The sequence below is a fragment of the Eleutherodactylus coqui genome, chromosome 8, assembly GCF_035609145.1.
Source record: "Eleutherodactylus coqui strain aEleCoq1 chromosome 8, aEleCoq1.hap1, whole genome shotgun sequence".
NCBI classification, from domain to species: Eukaryota; Metazoa; Chordata; class Amphibia; order Anura; family Eleutherodactylidae; genus Eleutherodactylus; species Eleutherodactylus coqui.
In genome coordinates, this window is record NC_089844.1 from 67,756,687 (window position 1) to 67,777,607 (window position 20,921).

General features: G+C 46.0%; 1 protein-coding gene across 2 annotated transcripts in view; it reads left to right on the top strand.

The window, feature by feature from the left end:
* ZNF385B (zinc finger protein 385B) overlaps positions 1-20,921 on the top strand; it is a 621,952-nt gene that overhangs the window by 376,337 nt on the left and 224,694 nt on the right. The window lies entirely within an intron of this gene.

A 20,921-nucleotide genomic window follows, 5' to 3' on the forward strand; every position in this document is an offset into this window, starting at 1 on the left:
AATACAATAGCACTTTTGCAGAATGTTATTGAAATAATTGTTCATGCACCCTCCAGTGGGGAAGGGTGCCTTAAAAACCAGGGAGTAGTCCAAATTGGCCAGGGATATGTAAACTGGGTGCATGCACTGGCCGTTTAAGAGACTAATGGAAACAGCCAAGCACATTTACTTATGTTCTCATCACAGAAATATAAAATTCTTTGTTAGCAATGACAATTCTGTGCATCCAGTTATTAAATATTATGTGCTTGAAAATAACACAAGAGCACTGCTTTGTTGTACCAGCATTTTTACATGTATTAAACACCTTGTCCTTCATATCTTGAATGCCATCATACTGAGAATAATCACATTTGTTTGCATACTACTCACTGACACAAAGGTATTTAATAGCAAAGAGTTTACATCTATGCACACCAAATGAAGCGCAAATAAAACATGTTCATTTGTGGTGATGATGTGCGGGGAAATTGAAAGTAATTCAATGAACGTATATGGCATTTACTTTACGCTCTGGTTGCCTTATAAAATGAGGTATCTAAGAATAGGATACAGTCTATCATAAATTTATAAAAAGCCTACACAAGCGAATATTGAATTTGATTATCTCTGTATAGATGGAGCATGTAAGGGCTCTATCACACCGGTGCTGCGATTTTTGGCCGCTTGATGCAGCTGCATCTCCCGTCGTCTCGACCATTCAGACGTCCGGGTGCGGTGAGTATACACCACAGCTTGGAATAACATTGGCCGGGGGGAGAGAGTTCAGTTCTGCTAAACTCTCCCCCCCACTCTGCCCCTTGCTGGCTGCTGGCAAAAGGAGGGGGCAGGAGCTTAGCAGACCTAGTGTGCTAAACTCCCTCCCCCTCTCCGACTCTTGCTGGCTCCTCAGCCTATGGGAGCTATGCGAGCTGTTGCTAAACTTTTTCTAATGGTTCTCATAGTTTCCTATAGGAGTCTATGGGAACGGCCGGTGTATTCCAACAAAAGATAGGACAAGACCTATCTTTTCTGTCCGACGTAAAAACGGCCAAACGGGCAATTTTATGCACCAGAAAATCACCTATCTGAACAAATGCATTGGAATCCAATGCTTCAGATGGTCGCGATTTTTGGCCGGCGTATTATCACGGCAAAATCGCCGCAATAAAATGCTAGTGTGAAGTCCGTAGGATATCTTCCATGCTCTTGAACCAGTTTTACAGAGATTTTCACTACTCCTGGTCTTCTCAGTCTTTGCCAGGGTACCAATAGAATGGAGGGGTATAGCCAAAGGGGCAGGCTTGACTTCCTATTGGATTACAACTATAAACAACCATTGGATAGAGCTGACCCCAAGTTCTCTTTTCAGTAGTGTTGCAATGAGCTTCTTAAGCTTATTTGTAAAATCCAGATTCTTCAAATTCTCATGGGGCGTATTAGCTGTCTATTTTTCATGTGCATTTTAGAAATAAAAGTCTGTCGAGCACCTGCAAAGTAGATGAGATGTTAACAAACCTGATGTACACGCTGCGGCTATTTCCCATGCATGAATTTACCTACGATGTGAATTTTGAAATTCACAGTATGTCAATTCTTTCTGCGGATCTTCACTGTGGACTTCACTCTTAGCACTGCATAGGGTAAAGTCTATCGGAAATCTGTGATAAAATCCACATGTAGATTTTGCTGTAGATTCTCTGTGGAAAATCCAAAGCAAATGTTCCCTTTTTGCAAGAACCTTTACAATCTGTTAGCAATTAGCAAGCTACTCTTTTGTGAATGTTCAGACTTCTTGAACTTCTTGGATTCCGGCTGCTTTGCAGTTAGCTGCATTGAATTGGAAAGCTGTACTAATCAAGGATAATTTTGGAAAATGTAAAGGAGTTGTCCGGTTATTGGCCAACCCCTTTTCAATATGATCTGCTGAGGTAAAATAATAAACTGAGAGATGCTTACCCCTCTGTGGCCCCCGGGATCCAGCGTTGCACCTCACTGTGGTCCCGGCCTTTGTTGTGACAGATGATGAAGCATCACATTCTTGAACTCCTGAGATCATGGCATTCAGGATTTCAGCGCTGATGCCAGGAGAAAGACCGGTTAAAGCTGCAGCCTATCATTGGCTGCAGCGATCACCTGATTTCCTGTGACATCATCCTTCACAGGAATCACTGGGACCACAGCGAGCAGCAGCACTAGATGCCAGTGGTTGCAGAGGGGTAAGTATCTTTCTGTTTATCATTTTCACACAGTGGGTCCTATTGAAAAGGGGCTGTCCAGTAGCCATACAACCCCTTTAGGTCCAGCAAAGAAAGTTACTGTACTTAGTAGAACATTCAAATATGTAATTTAAGGGCTGTCCACATTTCATTTTTGATTCTATCCATAGGTTTCTTCAAGCTTTACACCTTAATCCCCAAAACATAATTGAGAGGGAACCCCTATACAGAACCTGGATGGAACCATTCATTTCTATTGATGATGTCTCTTCAACAGAGACCAACAGGTCTTTGTTTTGACAGGTTTCCCTTCTTTTCTGGCATTTTGAGCTGGAAAGAATAATACGGTCTACCATGTGGTTCACCTAGGCAGGTATATAGCGGATGGGGGGTGCAGAGGAAGCATTAAAACTAGAGATGAGCGAGCGCACTTGCTAAGGCAAACTACTCAAGCAAATAGTGCCTTATGCGAGTACCTGCCCGGTTTTCACTGAAGTAAACCAAATTTGCGTTCTACGGGTTCAGTTTGCTCATCTCTAGTAGTCAAGCTACTTCTGAACCACTAATTCTAAGCCGCAGCTGCTCATATAGCTTCACTGAACACGGAGATATCTAGTATTTCCATAACATTTATACAGTATTTCTCTAGTGGATTCTCAAGTTTTCTTGAATGAGCCCCAAAGCTTGGTCAGTGCAGTAGATCTCGGCACAATATACTTGTCAGAAATGTCTTTCTGAACTGTTATTTAACTAGTAGCGGAAAACAAATCTTTATTCTCTCCTCTTATTGTGTTTGAATTAAATTATGATTGTCGAGTTTAATAGTTCATGTCCAATCACTACAGAAATAAAAAGCGGCTACAGTAACAGGGAGATTATGGCTTTGGCAAGATAATCCTGTTTGCTTTCCAAATCAATTTAAATTTAGAAAACAATAGAAGGATTAACTAAGCCCCTCCCCTAAAATCTGTCGCACTTCTTTCCAAGAAACTTCCCTTCTGTAGAACATCATTTTGTGCACTGTTTGTTTTGCAAGCAATTGTACACTTATATTCCCAGAAGATACGGAACTGCAGACGAAAATGGAAACCATGAATACAAGATATAATAATTTGCTACGCCAGTTCTAACTGATGTGCGTATATCTAAAGCTGCAAAAATGGCCTCCAGGTAGTATGCTTTGGGCAGTGAACATGTCATTGTTATGAAAAGGTTTCACAGCAGCTTCTGAAAGCATCGTTGATCTTGAAGATTAAGTTATGCTTCTCATAATCCATAAACATGGCAAAATGTTATGAATTCCAAATGTATCACCACATTAATGCTGAACTCATTCCGAGGATATGAAATGTCTGTCATTGCTAGTAAATGTGTGGAAAAGCTGCGCCAGCACAGAGCTATTAATTTATATTGCATTTAAACCCATTCAAGTAAAAAGGATAGTAGATGTCATAGGATGCCTTCTTTACTATGTACTTAACTGCATGGGCAGGATTTCATACAGGAAAACTACCTTTTAAGAGTTGTGTGGGGTCGTAAGTAGTTTGAAAATGTAAGAAGGACAGAAAATATTCTGTACATATTATGTGCTACACCACTGCAGCTCTTCCTATATCAGATAAACCATACCAATCAGCTGTGTGCCAGCTCTTTTTTTTTTAAATTAGAACACTCCTTCCTCAGCTTTTCTATTTGTCAAACAGCATTCCCCAGCTTATCAATCGCAGACCACTCCTCCTTTAGCTCTTCTGTGTTCCAGACCCCTCCTCCTTTAGCTCTTCTATGTTCCATATCCCTCCTCCTTTAGCTCTTCTATGTTCCAGGCACCTAATCCTTTAGCTCTTTTCTATGTTGCAGACCACTCCTCCTTCTGCTCTTCTATGTTCCGGACCACTCCTCATATAGCTCTTCTATGTTCCAGAATACTTCCACTTCAGCTCTTCTATGTTCCAGACCACTCCTCCTTTAGCTCTTCTATGTTCCAGACCACTTCTCCTTTAGCTCTTCTATGTTCCAGACCACCCCTCATTTAGCTCTTCTATGTTGCAGATCACTCCTTCTTCTGCTCTTTTTTGTTGCAGACCACTCCTCCTTTAGCTCTTCTATGTTCCAGAATACTTCCCCTTCAGCTCTTCTATGTTCCAGACCACTCCTCATTTAGCTCTTCTATGTTCCAGATCACTCCTACATCAGCTCTTCTATGCTCTAGAGCATCCCTTCGTTAGCTCTTCTGTGTACCAAACCACTCCTTCAGTTTTTATATGTTCCAAAATACTCCTGCTTCAGTTCTCCTATGTTCCAGAGCATGCCTTTCCTCTCCACTATGTTCTAGAGCACTATTTTCCTACCCTAGCTTGTCTTTGTTCCAGACTGTTCTTTTCTCAGTTCTTCTGTGTTCCAGACCATTCATTTCCCAGTTCCTCTGTGTTTCTGACCATTCTTACAGCAGCTTCATTATGTTCTAGATCACTCCTTCCCTTCCTCTTCCATGTCCCAGACCATTACTTTGCTAGCTACTCTATATTCCATACCATTCCTTCCTGAGCTCTGCTATGTTTCAGACCATTCCGCTTCCAGCTCTTCTGTGTTCCAACCCCCCCCCCCCCTTCTTTGTGTTAGACCACTCTTTCCAGATGAAAAGAGAAATTAAAACAAAGGGCAGCGCTCCAGAGGCATAAATTAAAATAAAAAAAAACTCCAAACTGGAGGCAGGTTATCTGGTGTGATGGATCTACCCAGCGTAAGGGCAGACCGCCACGCCTGAAGTCCAAAGAAGAATAATTAGGTAGGCCAAGAGAATCCCTTGTCACTTAGGAATCCAAGTATGGAGAGCTTCAGTGGGATATCTGTAATTATATCACGGTTATCTATGGATTAGTATCAGAAGAAGACCCGGAACTCCAAGTGTTACAGCCATTAGTAATTAAATTTCAGCACACTTAATTTACAGAGCCGTCTTGTCGGGGCCTCCCTGTAAAGTAAGTGCGCTAAGTTTTAATTTCTAATGACCTTAACCCTTGGAATTCCAGGTCTTATTTTCTTCTGATTCTATTCTTTTCCAAGTGTCCTGTCTGAATTTTTTGCTGTCAGTTGAATGCGCTGCTGATCCACTCTGTCCAGAAACTAAAATAATATATTTTTCCCATCTCAAATATTTACAGGATATACCAAAAAAATGTCAAATGTGCGCGTTCTTTATCTGGAACGTGTACCTATGGCGAAAACAGGGCTGCAACTCACCTCTACACCACTTAGTGATGTGGCCACCGGCCAATGGATCCAGGGCACAGAAATGAATAGAGAGCTGTATATGTCTGGCTGCGTACATTCTCTTCTATGGGAGATATGTTATTGCTGAGCATTTTTGCTCTGCTGTTTCCATAACGCCCGCAGAACAGAATAGAGAGACTTGCCTTAACAGAAAGACATTAGAAAGGCTTCCATTAAGGCAAAACATTGCTTCTGGCATCCTAAAGTCCGTGTACCTTTTTAAGCATTTGCATTTTATCATTCCTTATTTACTCTATATTTATCCTTTCCAATGTACTTTGCTAGAAAAATCCTTCATATTATCAATGCAGACCTTTACAGGCTCGTCCTCCTGACTTTGACCTTTTATAACTTTTATCTAGATTGCTGAGCGGGAAGTTAACATTTGCTTGTTTTATTTCTTTGAGCTCCTTTCCTTATCCATAAAGGGGTTGTCTCGCGGCGAAAGCGGAAAAAATTTCTTTTCACTTACCCCCTCATTCTGCCCTGTTAAAAAGAAAGCATAGGTTAGTTTTTAAAGAGCACATTGCACTTACCTGCATCAGCGTTCTGCAGCTTCTTCTATTCTTTTTTTAAAGATGGCGCCGCTGGTCTTTTCCCACGGTGCACCGCGGGTCTTCTCCCATGGTGCACAGTGGATTTTCTTCTCCTTCCTTGCGTTCCATTGCCGATTCCAGCCTCCTGATTGGCTGGAATCGGCACACGTGACGGGGCGGAACTACGATGACGACGCGGTGAGCAGCTCTCCGGCACGAGCGGCCCCATTCACCAGGCAGAAGACCGCACAGCGCAAGCGCATCTAAAAAAGCAAGAAGCCAGCGAAATTAGACGGATCCATGGCGACGGGGACGCCAGCAACGGAGCAGGTAAGTGAATAACTTCTGTATGGCTCATATTTAATGCACGATGTACATTACAAAGTGCATTCTGTATGGCCATACAGAAGTGTATAACCCCACTTGCTTTCGCGAGACAACCCCTTTAACTTCTAGAATATCTTATAATCAACAAAGACTTTGGAATCCACAATTCAAGGGGTTGGCCACTTTGGTTAATGTCTTTTTGCTATAAAGCTCCCCAGAAAATAAATCTTGGTAAATTGTGCCACTGCTGGCATGGGCTGGCTGGAAAATGTTAGCCTGCGAGGGCAAGCACATGACACTGGCCCATAAGTGAGGCTACCTTCACGCGAGTGGGAATCTAGTGCGAGTTTTGTGCGTTGTGAGATGCACAAATCTTGCACAAATACGAATTTAATTCTTTTGAATAGAGTCATACACTTGAGCAACGTTTTGTCTCACAGCAATGCTGCAAGGTAAAAAATTGCTACATGTCCTATTTTTTTGCATCCCTTGGAATGCGTTGCCCATAGTTTTCAATGGGATAGTTAAACACATCACATGATGTACTATGTGATGTTTCCCATTAAAATCAATGGAAACAATTGCCAATCCTCCAAGCTCCAGAGGATCAGAATTTCATAGAAGCGATGACAGACATTTTGCATGAAAAACACTTTGCACCCGTGGTTAAAATGCATGTTGACAAGTGCAATATCTGGCTGGGCTTTTCGCTCACGCATGTAAAGGTAGCTTATGGGTGCATTCACAATTAGGGGATTTTCCACTGGGTAAATCTACATCAAAGCCACATCAAAATTTCCATCCAAATCCACAGCATATGGTGCAGATTTTGGTGCGCACCAGCACCAAAACCTCTGATGAACTTCTCAATGCCATCCTATAGTAATAATGTGTAAGCTTTAGTCCCACTAAGTAACAGAGCTCTGCTGTGATTATTCTATGTAATAGTGCCCCCCCCCCCACCCCCGCTGTGGCCCAATTAATAATATGACCCCAACTGTGGCTCCAATTAATGTAAACTCCAACTGTGGCCCCAGTTAGTATTGTGACCCCCTTTGTGGCTCTAATTGCTACTGTAACCCCCAACTGTAAACCTTATATTAACCCCAACTGTGGTCACAATTAGTAATGTGACCCCCTTTGTTCCCCCAATTACTAATGGGACCCCAACTCTGACCCTTATTAATATGACCCCCAACTTTGACCACGATTAGTTATGTGACTCTCAAAGGTGCCCCAATTAATAATATGACACGCCCCCTTCAGAAATCCAGCTGCTAGTACAGCTCACATAATTTGAATTACATTTCCCAGAGAAGCATGGATGGCCTTTTAAGTCTCCTCACACTTTTTAGGTTCTCTCCCTAAAAGGAGAAACAATGTTCTTTCTGACCCATGTCTATAGACCTCTCACTAGTCAAGCCAGAAATCTGCTGCATACTAATGAGGGGCAATAACCCTTAAACAGCTGTCTGTGGATGGTTTTCTTCTTCTACTGAAAAAAAATACTCTGGCTTTGGCTCACAATTCCCTATCATCGTTATAAGGCTTGTTAAAAAAGTCTGACATTGACTTGCTGTAATACTACCTTCCAATAGATGTCACTGCAGAGGTATTCTTCCATCTTTTGATTTGCATATTTCCCAGAGGAGCATGGATGGCCTTATAAGTCTCCTCACACTTTCTAGGTGCTCTCCCTAAGGAGACACAATATCCTTCCTGACCCACATCAGTTTTCAAAAAAATGGCAAAGACCCAAAACTGCTACTCCAAAAACTCATTGTCACTATGGTGTCTATATATTCTACTGCTGACCTACAGAAACCACCTGGACACAGCAGTTTTTGCCAGAAAAAACACCACAGCACCAAACAACATGGCATTTTTTGCAACAAAGACTAGGCGTGAAACCAGCCTAAATCCTTTTTTGCGATAAGACGTAGAGACATGCAGAGTAAATAACATACTAGCAACCTGGTAGTGATTTGTATCGTCCTCCAAGACAATCCCAGGTTGGGCTTTTGCAGCTTTTATTGTTCTTTTGCTGAACAAAATGAGCTCTCACAAAATTACTCTGAAGATCTGAAATCAATATTAGACACAACAAGTTTTCATTTATATTTTGACATAAGAAAAAGAAGTAATTTTCTATTGCCGTTACTGTAATTATGGTGATGGGACTGGCTGAACCACTAAATGTGCTCGCATAATAGAACAATCTATTCGCTTCTAATTTCCATCATATGAGGGTGTTGTTGGGCCACTGCTTAGAATATACTTCTTTGGCTGCTGTATTTGTGCTGGTTGGGTCATGGACATGATTTGTATTGGAACTGTAACTAAATAAATTGTTTATGATTGATTTCAATGGGTTCATTTACATGTGCGTATTTGGCATGTGCGATTCGGTCACGCACAAAAAATAATGCAGCATGCTCTGTTTTCCTGCTCATTTGCGCAAGGAAAGAACACATCTTGAATAGAGATGAGCGAGCACCAAAATGCTCGGGTGCTCGTTACTCGGGACGAAATTATCGCGATGCTCGAGAGTTCGTTTTGAGTAACGAACCCCATTGAAGTCAATGGGCGACCCGAGCATTTTTGTATATCGCCGATGCTCGCTAAGGTTTTCATTTGTGAAAATCTGGGCAATTCAAGAAAGTAATGGGAACAACACAGAAACGGATAGGGCAGGCGAGGGGCTACATGTTGGGCTGCATCTCAAGTTCACAGGTCCCACTATTAAGCCACAATACCGGCAAGAGTGGGCCCCCCCCCCCCCTCCCAACAACTTTTACTTCTGAAAAGCCCTCATTAGCAATGCATACCTTAGCTAAGCACCACACTACCTCCAACAAAGCACAATCACTGCCTGCATGACACTCCGCTGCCACTTCTCCTGGGTTACATGCTGCCCAACCCCCCCCCACGACCCAGTGTCCACAGCGCACACCAAACTGTCCCTGCCCAGCCTTCAGCTGCCCTCATGCCACGCCACCCTCATGTCTATTTATAAGTGCGTCTGCCAGAGGAAAAGCAGGCACACACTGCAGAGGGTTGGCATGGCTAGGCAGCGACCCTCTTTAAAAGGGGCGGGGCGATAGTCCACAATGCTGTACAGAAGCAATGAGAAATCCAATCCTGTGCCACCTCCATCTGGAGCTGCACACGTGGGCATAGCAATGGGGAACCTATGTGCCACACACTATTCATTCTGTCAAGGTGTCTGCATGCCCCAGTCAGACCGCGTTTTTTTATAAATAGTCACAGGCAGGTACAACTCCGCAATGGGAATTCCGTGTGCACCCACAGCATGGGTGGCTCCCTGGAACCCACCGGCGGTACATAAATGTATCCCATTGCATTGCCCATCACAGCTGAGGTAATGTCGTGCTTAATGCAGGGGGGCTTCAGCCCACACTGCATGCCCCAGTCAGACTGGGGTTCTTTAGAAGTGGACACATGCAGTTACAACTCCCTGTGGACCGACGGCATGGGTGGCTCCCTGGAACCCACCGGCGGTACATAAATATATCCCATTGCAGTGCCGAACACAGCTGATGTAACGTCAGCTGTAATGCAGGTGGGCTAAAAATTCATTTGATTACACTGTAGGCGAGGCCCCCAAAAATTGGTGTACCAACAGTATTAATGTACCTCAGAAAAATTGCCCATGCCCAACCAAGAGGGCAGGTGAAATCCATTAATCGCTTTGGTTAATGTGGCTTAATTGGTAACTAGGTCTGGAGGCAGCCCAGTTAAAATAAAAATTGGTTCAGGTGAAAGTTTCAATGCTTTAATGAGCAAAAAGGTCCCCGTTTTTGATGGTGATAGAGAACGATGCTTCCATCCGCGGGTGCAGCCTACGTATTGCTTAGGTATCGCTGCTGTCCACTGGTGAAGAAGAGAAGTCTGGGGAAATCCAGGCTTTGTTCGTCTTGATGAGTGTAAGCCTGTCGGCACTGTCGGTTGACAGGTGGGTACGCTTATCCGTGATGATTCCCCCAGCCACACTAAACACACTCTCTGACAAGACGCTAGCCACAGGACAAGCAAGCACCTCCAGGGCATACAGCGCGAGTTCAGGCCACTTGTCCAGCTTCGACACCCAGTAGTTGTAGGGGGCAGAGGCGTCACGGAGGACGGTCGTGCGATCGGCTACGTACTCCCTCACCATCCTTTTACAGTGCTCCCGCCAACTCAGCCTTGACTGGGGACCGGTGACACAGTCTTGCTGGGGAGCCAGAAAGCTGGCAAAGGCCTTGGAGAATGGTCCCCTGCCTGCGCTGTACATGCTGCCTGATCTCTGCGCCTCCCCTGCTACCTGACCCTTGGAACTGCGCCTTCGGCCACTAGCGCTGTCGGATGGGAAGTTTACCATCAGTTTGTCCACCAGCGCCCTGTGGTATAGCATCATTCTGGAACCCCTTTCCTCTTCGAGAATGAGAGTGGAAAGGTTCTCCTTATACCGTGGGTCAAGCAGTGTGTACACCCAGTAATCCGTAGTGGCCAGAATGCGTGTAACGCGAGGGTCACGAGAAAGGCATCCTAACATGAAGTCAGCCATGTGTGCGAGGGTACCTGTACGCAACACATGGCTGTCCTCACTAGGAAGATCACTTTCAGGATCCTCCTCCTCCTCCTCCTCCTCCTCCTCCTCTGGCCATACACGCTGAAAGGATGACAGGCAAGCAGCATGTGTACCCTCAGCAGTGGGCCAAGCTGTCTCTTCCCCCTCCTCCTCATGCTCCTCTCCCTCCTCCTCCTCCTCCTCTGGCCATACACGCTGAAAGGATGACAGGCAAGCAGCATGTGTACCCTCAGCAGTGGGCCAAGCTGTCTCTTCCCCCTCCTCCTCATGCTCCTCCCCCTCCTCCTCCTCCTCAATGCGCTGAGATATAGACATGAGGGTGCTCTGACTATCCAGCGACATAGCAGAGGAATGGTGACGCTAATGATTGCAGCATCCCCGCTCAGCATCTGGGTAGACTCCTCAAAGTTTCCAAGGACCTGGCAGAGGGCTGCCAACCAAATGAAGTTCAATGTTGAAAAATGTAAGACTATGCACATGGGCAAGAGGAACGGATGTCACGAATATTCACTTAATGGGGTACCACTAGGGAAAAGTGATATGGAAAAGGATCTGGGGGTATTAGTGGATAATAGACTAAACTGGAGTAACCAATGCCAGTCAGCCGCTGCAAAGGCAAATAAAGTCTTGGGGTGCATCAAAAGAGGAATAGGGGCGAAGGACGAGAACATCATCCTCCCACTATATAAGGCACTTGTCAGACCTCACATGGAATACTGCGTACAATTCTGGACACCGGTGCTCAGGAAAGATGTCACAGTGCTTGAGGGGGTTCAAAGAAGAGCGACTAAACTAATACATGGAATGACGGGACTGGAATACCCAGAGAGGCTATCCAAATTGGGACTATTTACTCTAGAAAAAAGAAGGTTAAGAGGCGACCAAATAACCATGTATAAGTACATGAGGGGACAACACATGGATCTCTCCCGCGATCTGTTTACACCCAGGACCTCGACGGTAACAAGAGGACATCCGCTACGATTAGAGGAAAGTAGGTTTCATCACCAACACAGAAAGGGGTTCTTTACTGTAAGAGCAGTTAGACTGTGGAACTCTTTACCGGAGGAAGTGGTGATGGCAAAATCCATAGAGGAGTTTAAAAGGGGACTTGATGTCTTTCTGGAGAAGAAGGATATTACAGGATATAAATATTAGGTTAAGTGTCAATCCTGGAATATAGGCAGGTAGGAACTATTAGGGGTTGATCCAGGGAACAGTCTGATTGCCATTAGGGAGTCGGGAAGGAATTTTTTCCCCAAAAGGGCTAATTGACTTCTGGCCTTGGGGTTTTTTGCCTTCCTCTGGATCAACACAGTAGGATAGACAGGCTGGACTAGATGGACAATGTCTTCATTCGGCCTTACATACTATGTTACTATGTTACTATGTAACCAGGCCCACTCTTCTGTAAATAATTGAGGAGGCTGACTCCCACTGCGCCGCCCATGTTGGAGTTGGTATTCCGCAATAGCTCTACGCTGCTCATAGAGTCTGGCCAACATGTGGAGCGTAGAGTTCCACTGTGTGGGCACGTCGCACAGCAATCGGTGCACTGGCAGATGAAACCGATGTTGCAGGGTCCGCAGGGTGGCAGCGTCCGTCTTCAAGTTGCGGAAATGTGCGCTGACCCGGCGCACCTTTCCGAGCAGGTATGACAAGTGTGGGTAGCTTTTCAGAAAGCGCTGAACCACCAAATTAAACACATGGGCCAGGCATGGCACGTGCGTGAGGCTGCCGAGCTGCAGAGCCGCCACCAGGTTACGGTCTTTGTCACACACGACCATGCCCGGTTGGAGGCTCAGTGGCGCAAGCCAGCGGTCGGTCTGCTCTGTCAGACCCTGCAGCAGTTCGTGGGCCGTCTGCCTCTTCTCTCCTAAGCTGAGTAGTTTCAGCACGGCCTGCTGACGCTTGCCCACCGCTGTGCTGCCATGCCGCGCGACACCGACTGCTGGCGACGTGCTGCTGCTGACACATCTTGATTGCGAGACAGAGGTTGCGTAGGAGGAGGGTGGTTTAGTGGAGGAAGCATACACCGCCGCAGATACCACCACCGAGCTGGGGCCCGCAATTCGGGGGGTGGGTAGGACGTGAGCGGTCCCAGGCTCTGACTCTGTCCCAGCCTCCACTAAATTCACCCAATGTGCCGTCAGGGAGATATAGTGGCCCTGCCCACCTGTGCTTGTCCACGTGTCTGTTGTTAAGTGGACCTTGGCAGTAACCGCGTTGGTGAGGGCGCGTACAATGTTGCGGGAGACGTGGTCGTGCAGGGCTGGGACGGCACATCGGGAAAAGTAGTGGCAACTGGGAACTGAGTAGTGCGGGGCCGCCGCCGCCATCATGCTTTTGAAAGCCTCCGTTTCCACAAGCCTATACGGCAGCATCTCCAGGCTGATCAATTTGGCAATGTGCACGTTTAACGCTTGAGCGTGCGGGTGCGTGGCGGCGTACTTGCGCTCAAACAGTGGCGCTAGCGACGTCTGGACGCTGCGCTGAGAGACGTTGCTGGATGGGGCCGAGGACAGCGGAGGTGAGGGTGTGGGTGCAGGCCGGTAGGCACTCGTGCCTGTGTCCTCAGAGGGGGGTTGGATCTCAGTGGCAGGTTGGGGCACAGGGGGAGAGGCAGTGGTGCAAACCGGAGGCGGTGAATGGCCTTCGTCCCACCTTGTGGGGTGCTTGGCCATCATATGTCTGTGCATGCTGGTGGTGGTGGCTCCCCAGCTGATCTTGGCGCGACAAAGGTTGCACACCACTGTTCGTCGGTCGTCAGGCGTCTCTGTGAAAAACTGCCACACCGTTGAGCACCTTGACCTCTGCAGGGTGGCATGGCGCGAGGGGGCGCTTTGGGAAACAGTTGGTGGATTATTCGGTCTGGCCCTGCCTCGACCCCTGGCCACCGCACTGGCTCGGCCTGTGCCCACACCCTGACTTGGGCCTCCGCGTCCTCGCCCGCGTCCACGTCCTCTAGGCCTACCCCTACCCCTCAGCATGGTGTATTACCAGTAGTGCAGAAACAGAACGCTGTAATTAAATGTGCCGCTTATTGGCCTGTGGTTGGAGGCTGACTTCGCTTACAGAACGCCAGGAAATAATTTGGAGGACTACTACACCCAGCAGAGACCCAGAACACTGAGGACAGTCACAGGCAGCCCAAATAGATTTTTTTCCCCAAATGTTTTTGCAAAGGCCCACTGCTTATATTCAATCAATATGTCTTCTGTCCCTGCCTCACCGCTACTGGCCCTGGAGTATGTCAAAGAACTGCAGAGTGTTGCACTGTGGACTGCAATACAGCGGTGATTTAACAGCCCAGACAGAGCCAGGAAATAATTTTGCGCAAGCCTGCTGTAACACTTAGCTGGCTGCGTATGAATTTGGAGGACTACTACACCCAGCAGAGACCCAGAACACTGAGGACAGTCACAGGCAGCCCAAATAGATTTTTTTCCCCAAATGTTTTTGCAAAAGCCCACTGCCTATATTCAATCAATATGACTTCTGTCCCTGCCTCACCGCTACTGGCCCTGGAGTATGTCAAAGAACTGCAGAGTGTTGCACTGTGGACTGCAATACAGCGGTGATTTAACAGCCCAGACAGAGCCAGGAAATAATTTTGCGCAAGCCTGCTGTAACACTTAGCTGGCTGCGTATGAATTTGGAGGACTACTACACCCAGCAGAGACCCAGAACACTGAGGGCAGTCACAGGCAGCCCAAGTAGATTTTTTTCCCCAAATGTTTTTGCAAAGGCCCACTGCCTATATTCAATCAATATGTCTTCTGTCCCTGCCTAACCACCACTTCTGGCCCTGGAGTATTACTGCAGGGCGCAATGCTCTGCACGGCCGATATACCAAAAAAAAAAAAAGTGCAACACTGCAAAAAGCAGCCTGCACAGTACTGCACACAGTTAGATGTGGCTCTAAGAAGGACCGTTGGGGTTCTTGAAGCCTAAAATACTCCTAACACTCTCCCTATAGCAGCTCCACCAAGACAGCACTTTCCCTCCTCTATTTCAGAACGCATCTGTGGCGAGCCGCGGGAGGGGCCGATTTTTATACTCGGGTGACACCTGATCTCGCCAGCCACTCACTGCAGGGGGGTGGTATATGGCTTGAACGTCGCAGGGGGAAGTTGTAATGCCTTCCCTGTCTTTCTATTGGCCAGAAAAGCGCGCTAACGTCTCAGAGATGAAAGTGAAATTAACCCAAACATCACGTGGTACTCGTCACGAGTAACGAGCATCTTGAACACGCTAATACTCGAACGAGTATCAAGCTCGGACGAGTACGTTCGCTCATCTCTAATCTTGAACTCATTAAACTAACAAAGTATGTAAGGTCGATAAATGACATAGGTCCATCCAGATCAGCATATTCTACCCCCAATGTTGATCCAGAGGAAGGCAAAAAACCCCAATGAGATAGAAGCCAATTTTCTCCATTGGCTGAGAGCATTGGTGCATGTGTTTTGTGTGCGCAATTGCATATGACTTGTGCGTGCAAAAAGTACAGTAGAATATGCCGATCCACGCTCAAATATGCAATGCCCATTCTACAAAAACTTGCCACAAAGATGCTTGCCAATACGCTTGTGCTCATGTGAATCAAGCATTAAACAGTGGTTTTATTAAAGGGCTCATTACATGAAGACAACCCCACTTTGTATGTCTTATTAGAGCATGTGAACGTGCTAGAGCGAAGGGTACAGCCATTGATCTCCATGTGATACTTTATTTTCCGTACAGCCGCCACTGCAAGGGAAATGTTTTACAGCTTTACTCTGAAAATGACTATCTCTGATATGTTCTTTAGGTCTTATTCACACACATTTTATCGTGGCTATTTTGCCACAATAAAACGTCGGCTGACCAAATCGCAACCATGTGAAGCTTTGCATTAGTTCAGAAAATATTGGTCTTGCCCTATCTTTTGGCTGGGATCACTTGGCAGCTTCCATAGAAGCCGCTGGGAGTTGCCGGCAAGAGGAGGGGTAGGGAGGGGGAGGGACATTAGCAGCGACTCACAATGCTAAACTCCCTCCTACCTCCCTCCCCCTCCCTTTGTCAGCAGCTCCCATACGCTTTTATGGAAGCTTTTATTGCCGCGATCAATCAGCAAAGGGTGGGGGAGCAAGGAGAAGAGAGTTTAAAATCGCTAAGCTTTCTCTCCTTGGCCAACGGAATTCTGGGCTGTGGCGTATATACACTGCACCTGGCCATCAGAATGGACAAGAAAACCCAAGATTTAGCCGCAACCTTGGTTTCTCTTGTTCATACGATTTTTGACCATGATGCGGGCGGCCAAACTTTCACGAGATGTTCAATTGACATGTAATAGCCCATTGTTGGAGCATCCCTTTACTGCTTCGGGAGGTGAAGATTACAAATACCCTGCAAATATACAATATAGCTATTTGAGTAGATCCCACGCATTTATTAGGCTTAAAGGGGTTGTCCCGCGCCGAAACGGGTTTTTTTTTTTTTTCAAACCCCCCCCCCCCCCCCCCCCCCGTTCGGCGCGAGGCAATCCCGATGCAGGGGTTAAAAAAGAACACCGGAGAGTGCTTACCTGAATCCCCGCGCTCCGGTGACTTCTTACTTACCTGCTGAAGATGGCCGCCGGGATCTTCTCTCTCGGTGGACCGCAGGGCTTCTGTGCGGTCCATTGCCGATTCCAGCCTCCTGATTGGCTGGAATCGGCACGTGACGGGGCGGAGCTACACGGAGCCGGCATCCAGCACGAGCGGCCCCATTGAGGAAAGAAGAAGACCCGGACTGCGCAAGCGCGTCTAATTTGGCCATTAGACGCCGAAAATTAGACGGCCTCCATGGAAACGAGGACGCTAGCAACGGAGCAGGTAAGTGAAAAACTTCTTATAACTTCTGTATGGCTCATAATTAATGCACAATGTACATTACAAAGTGCATTAATATGGCCATACAGAAGTGTATAGACCCACTTGCTGCCGCGGGACAACCCCTTTAAATAAGAACTGATAAATGTAAAGATTTAGGTTTAAAAAATAAACATTAAGAGCAGTTTGGAAGTGGAATAAATTTACAATTCTGTTAGGAAAACATGCTGGAGAGTGTAGATAAAAATATAACTTTACACTTGTGATGTGCATAATTCTAAAGCAGACTGCTGATACAAGTGTGGATTGTTTGACACTTAAATGCTGTAATGCTGAAAGTAAAACTAGCAAAAGATAACCTACTGGTCATATAAACAAGTGATGGTTGCAGTATAAGGTATTTATTTGGATTTCCTAAAGGCAGTTTGCAATATTTTTGTTGATTTCTAAGTTTACATATCCCCCCTCCCCCGCTACCAGTTTTTCTTTTAAGACTTCTTGTGTGATCTTGAGAAACTACTGTAGTCACTGTTAAATGTATTTCCAAGGCTACCAAAACATTGACTCTGCAGAGCCAGATTCAAACAGACATTGCCTGTATGCAAATTACCTTTCCTCTCTTTTCTTACCTGTATGCAAATTATCTTTCCTTTCTTTCCTTACCTGTATGCAAATTATCTTTCCTTCCAAGAAAAAGTAAATCTGCCTCTCTAGTGTCCCCTGTTGGAAGGTAGCTACCCTAGAAATCAATGTCTTTCTCTTTTACCAGGGTGCATTGCATTGCCTATATAACTCCTTATGCCAGTGTAAGGGTCTACTCTATTATGATGTACGAAAAATGCACAAATAAATCATTATAGCTGGCAAATTTATAAAGGAAAAGGTAAAACTTGATGTTTTAGTGCCATCTAGTGGCCAGTGTGTATAACAACACCAGTGGATTGCTTTACTCTGGACAATTTTTTGATTGGTGATCTTCAGGTCACCTGGTCGTAAAGGAGAAGAATGGGACTTTTGATCATGCTCTGAGAAGACCTGGTCAGGAAGCGTATAATTTCTCTTTAAGGGGAGCACCTAGAAGGTGGGAAATCTGGGAAATCTGAAAATGGGAAGATGGAAAAATACCTCTACAGTGCCACCTATTGGAAGGCAGTATTCCTTCAAGTCAATGTCAGACTTTTTAGACAAGCCTTATAACAATGATTGGGAATTGAAAGCCAAGACTGAATACCACACACAGACAAGTGTTTTGGGGAGTTTGCCCCTCATCAGTGTGCAGTAGGTTTCTGGCTTGATTAATACAGTGTTTCCCCCAAAATAAGACCCTGTCTTATGGTAATTTTTGCCCTAAAAAAGGCACTAGGTCTTATTTCTGGGGGATGTCTTGTCATACTTACACAGCAGGTTCAGTCTGGGTCCTCCTGTTGCTCTCTGGAGCTCTGACACACTGAGCCGCGGTATTGATTGGCGCCGGTGGTGGGCGATGATGTGGCTGGCGGCGGGCGTTGACGCGTAATCAAGCGATACTGCCGCTGTGTTCACAGGGGAAGTATCACATGACAGACAGCTTCCACTGACTACAATGGAAGCCCGCCACGCATTTTTCTGCGTGCGGCAATTAGAACATGCCGCGATTTCTTTCACGCTGCAGAATTCCACTGTAGAATTCCGCAGTGTGAACATTGAGCTATTAGGTTCAATAGAACCCAATAGCTGTGGGAAAATGCCACGGATTTCCACTGTACATGGGCATTAGGCCTTAGTATACTTACACCATGGCTGACACCTCCCTGTTGACCAATCAATCCATTCACCATAGGAGCTGATAAAGCAAAGTAGAGAGGGAGGCTCCAGTGAGGAATTCCCAACAGACAAGCACAGAGGAACCTTTTGCAGCGACAGGTAAGAGGTAAACAGCAGAACTCAAGGCATAGCCCCATAGACTAGGCTGGCGTAATAACACCACCCTGATTCCACTACCTGTTACTGTTCGAACACCATAATAGAAGCGGTTAAGATGCACATCACTCACAAGAATTTGCAAATGATACAAAGGACATCTTTGGTGGTTGCACAGCGACTGAACTTAACGAGAGTAAGTAAAGACCGGTCTCTACTTGTGCACACAATGGAAGACCTAAGATGGAACCTTAACTTCTTAGTGGTCAACCACCATTGTTCTGAGCTAAGAACTGTTGCTGCCTTCATCCAACCTGCTGTATACTGAAGAGTACTCCCCAAGCAGTACAGGGCGACCAAACTATTAAGAGAGACTGCATTATTAGATTTGCTAACCCTGCTAAGGATGACATAAAGAGTAGAGATGAGCGAACGTGTTCGTCCGAGCTTGATATTCGTGCGAATATTAGGGTGTTCGGGATGTTCGTTATTCGTAACGAACACCATGCGGTATTCGGGTTACTTTCACTTCCTTCCCTGAGACGTTAGCGCGCTTTTCTGGCCAATTGAAAGACAGGGAAGGCATTACAACTTCCCCCTGTGACGTTCAAGCCCTATACCACCCCCCTGCAGTGAGTGGCTGGGGAGATCAGATGTCACCCGAATATAAAAGTCGGCCCCTCCCGCGGCTCGCCTCAGATGCCTTGTGAGTTAGATGAGGGACAGTGCTGCTGGTACCGGAGCTGCTGTAGGGAGAGAAATAGCAGTTAGTGTAGGGTCCTTATTAGGGCCAGTAATACCTGTGTGTTGGCTGCTGTTAGCAGTGACTTTTTTTTTTTTCTCAAAATCGCCTCTGCAGAGCGTTGCACCCGGCATTAGGGACAGAAGTGCTGCATAGGCAGGGAGAGTGTTAGGAGTGAGTGCAGCCTTCAAGAACCTCAACGGTCCTTTCTAGGGCCATATTTAACCGTGTGCAGTACTGTCCAGGCTGCTGTTAGCTGTGCTGCATTTTTTTTTCTTCTCAAAATCGCCTCTGCAGAGCATTGCACCCTCCATTGATACTACAGGGAAAGAATTGTGTAGGCAGGGCCACAACACAGTTATTATTCATTGAATATACGCAGTGGGTCCTTTTGGTGTAAAAAAAGGGAAAAGAAATCTATTTGTCCTGCCTCTGTCCGTCCTAAGGGCTGTGGACACGTGTGAGCTGCGTGTACAACGTTAAAAAATCAGACGAACCCAGCTACGATTTACTGCTGGCTTCGCCATTTGCTTTCCTTAATTGGGAAAAAAATACCTGCTCTGCCAGAGTTAATAACTCTGCTACCCTCAAGTTCTGTGACACATTAGCAGGGCCACAGCACAGTTATAAAACTTTTCATGTTCATTGAATATACGCAGTGGGTCCTTTTGGCGTAAAAAAAGGGAAAAGAAATCTATTTGTCCTGCCTCTGTCCGTCCTAAGGGCTGTGGACACGTGTGAGCTGCGTGTACAACGTTAAAAAATCAGACGCACCCAGCTACGGTTTACTGCTGGCTTCGCCATTTGCTTTCCTTAATTGGGAAAAAAATACCTGCTCTGCCAGAGTTAATAACTCTGCTACCCTCAAGTTCTGTGACACATTAGCAGGGCCACAGCACAGTTATAAAACTTCTCATGTTCATTGAATATACGCAGTGGGTCCTTTTGGTGTAAAAAAAGGGAAAAGAAATCTATTTGTCCTGCCTCTGTCCGTCCTAAGGGCTGTGGACACGTGTGAGCTGCGTGTACAACGTTAAAAAATCAGACGCACCCAGCTACGGTTTACTGCTGGCTTCGCCATTTGCTTTCCTTAATTGGGAAAAAAATACCTGCTCTGCCAGAGTTAATAACTCTGCTACCCTCAAGTTCTGTGACACATTAGCAGGGCCACAGCACAGTTATAAAACTTCTCATGTTCATTGAATATACGCTGTGGGTCCTTTTGGTGTAAAAAAAGGGAAAAGAAATCTATTTGTCCTGCCTCTGTCCGTCCTAAGGGCTGTGGACACGTGTGAGCTGCGTGTACAACGTTAAAAAATCAGACGCACCCAGCTGCGGTTTACTGCTGGCTTCGCCATTTGCTTTCCTTAATTGGGAAAAAAATATCTGCTCTGCCAGAGTTAATAACTCTGCTACCCTCAAGTTCTGTGACACATTAGCAGGGCCACAGCACAGTTATAAAACTTCTCATGTTCATTGAATATACGCAGTGGGTCCTTTTGG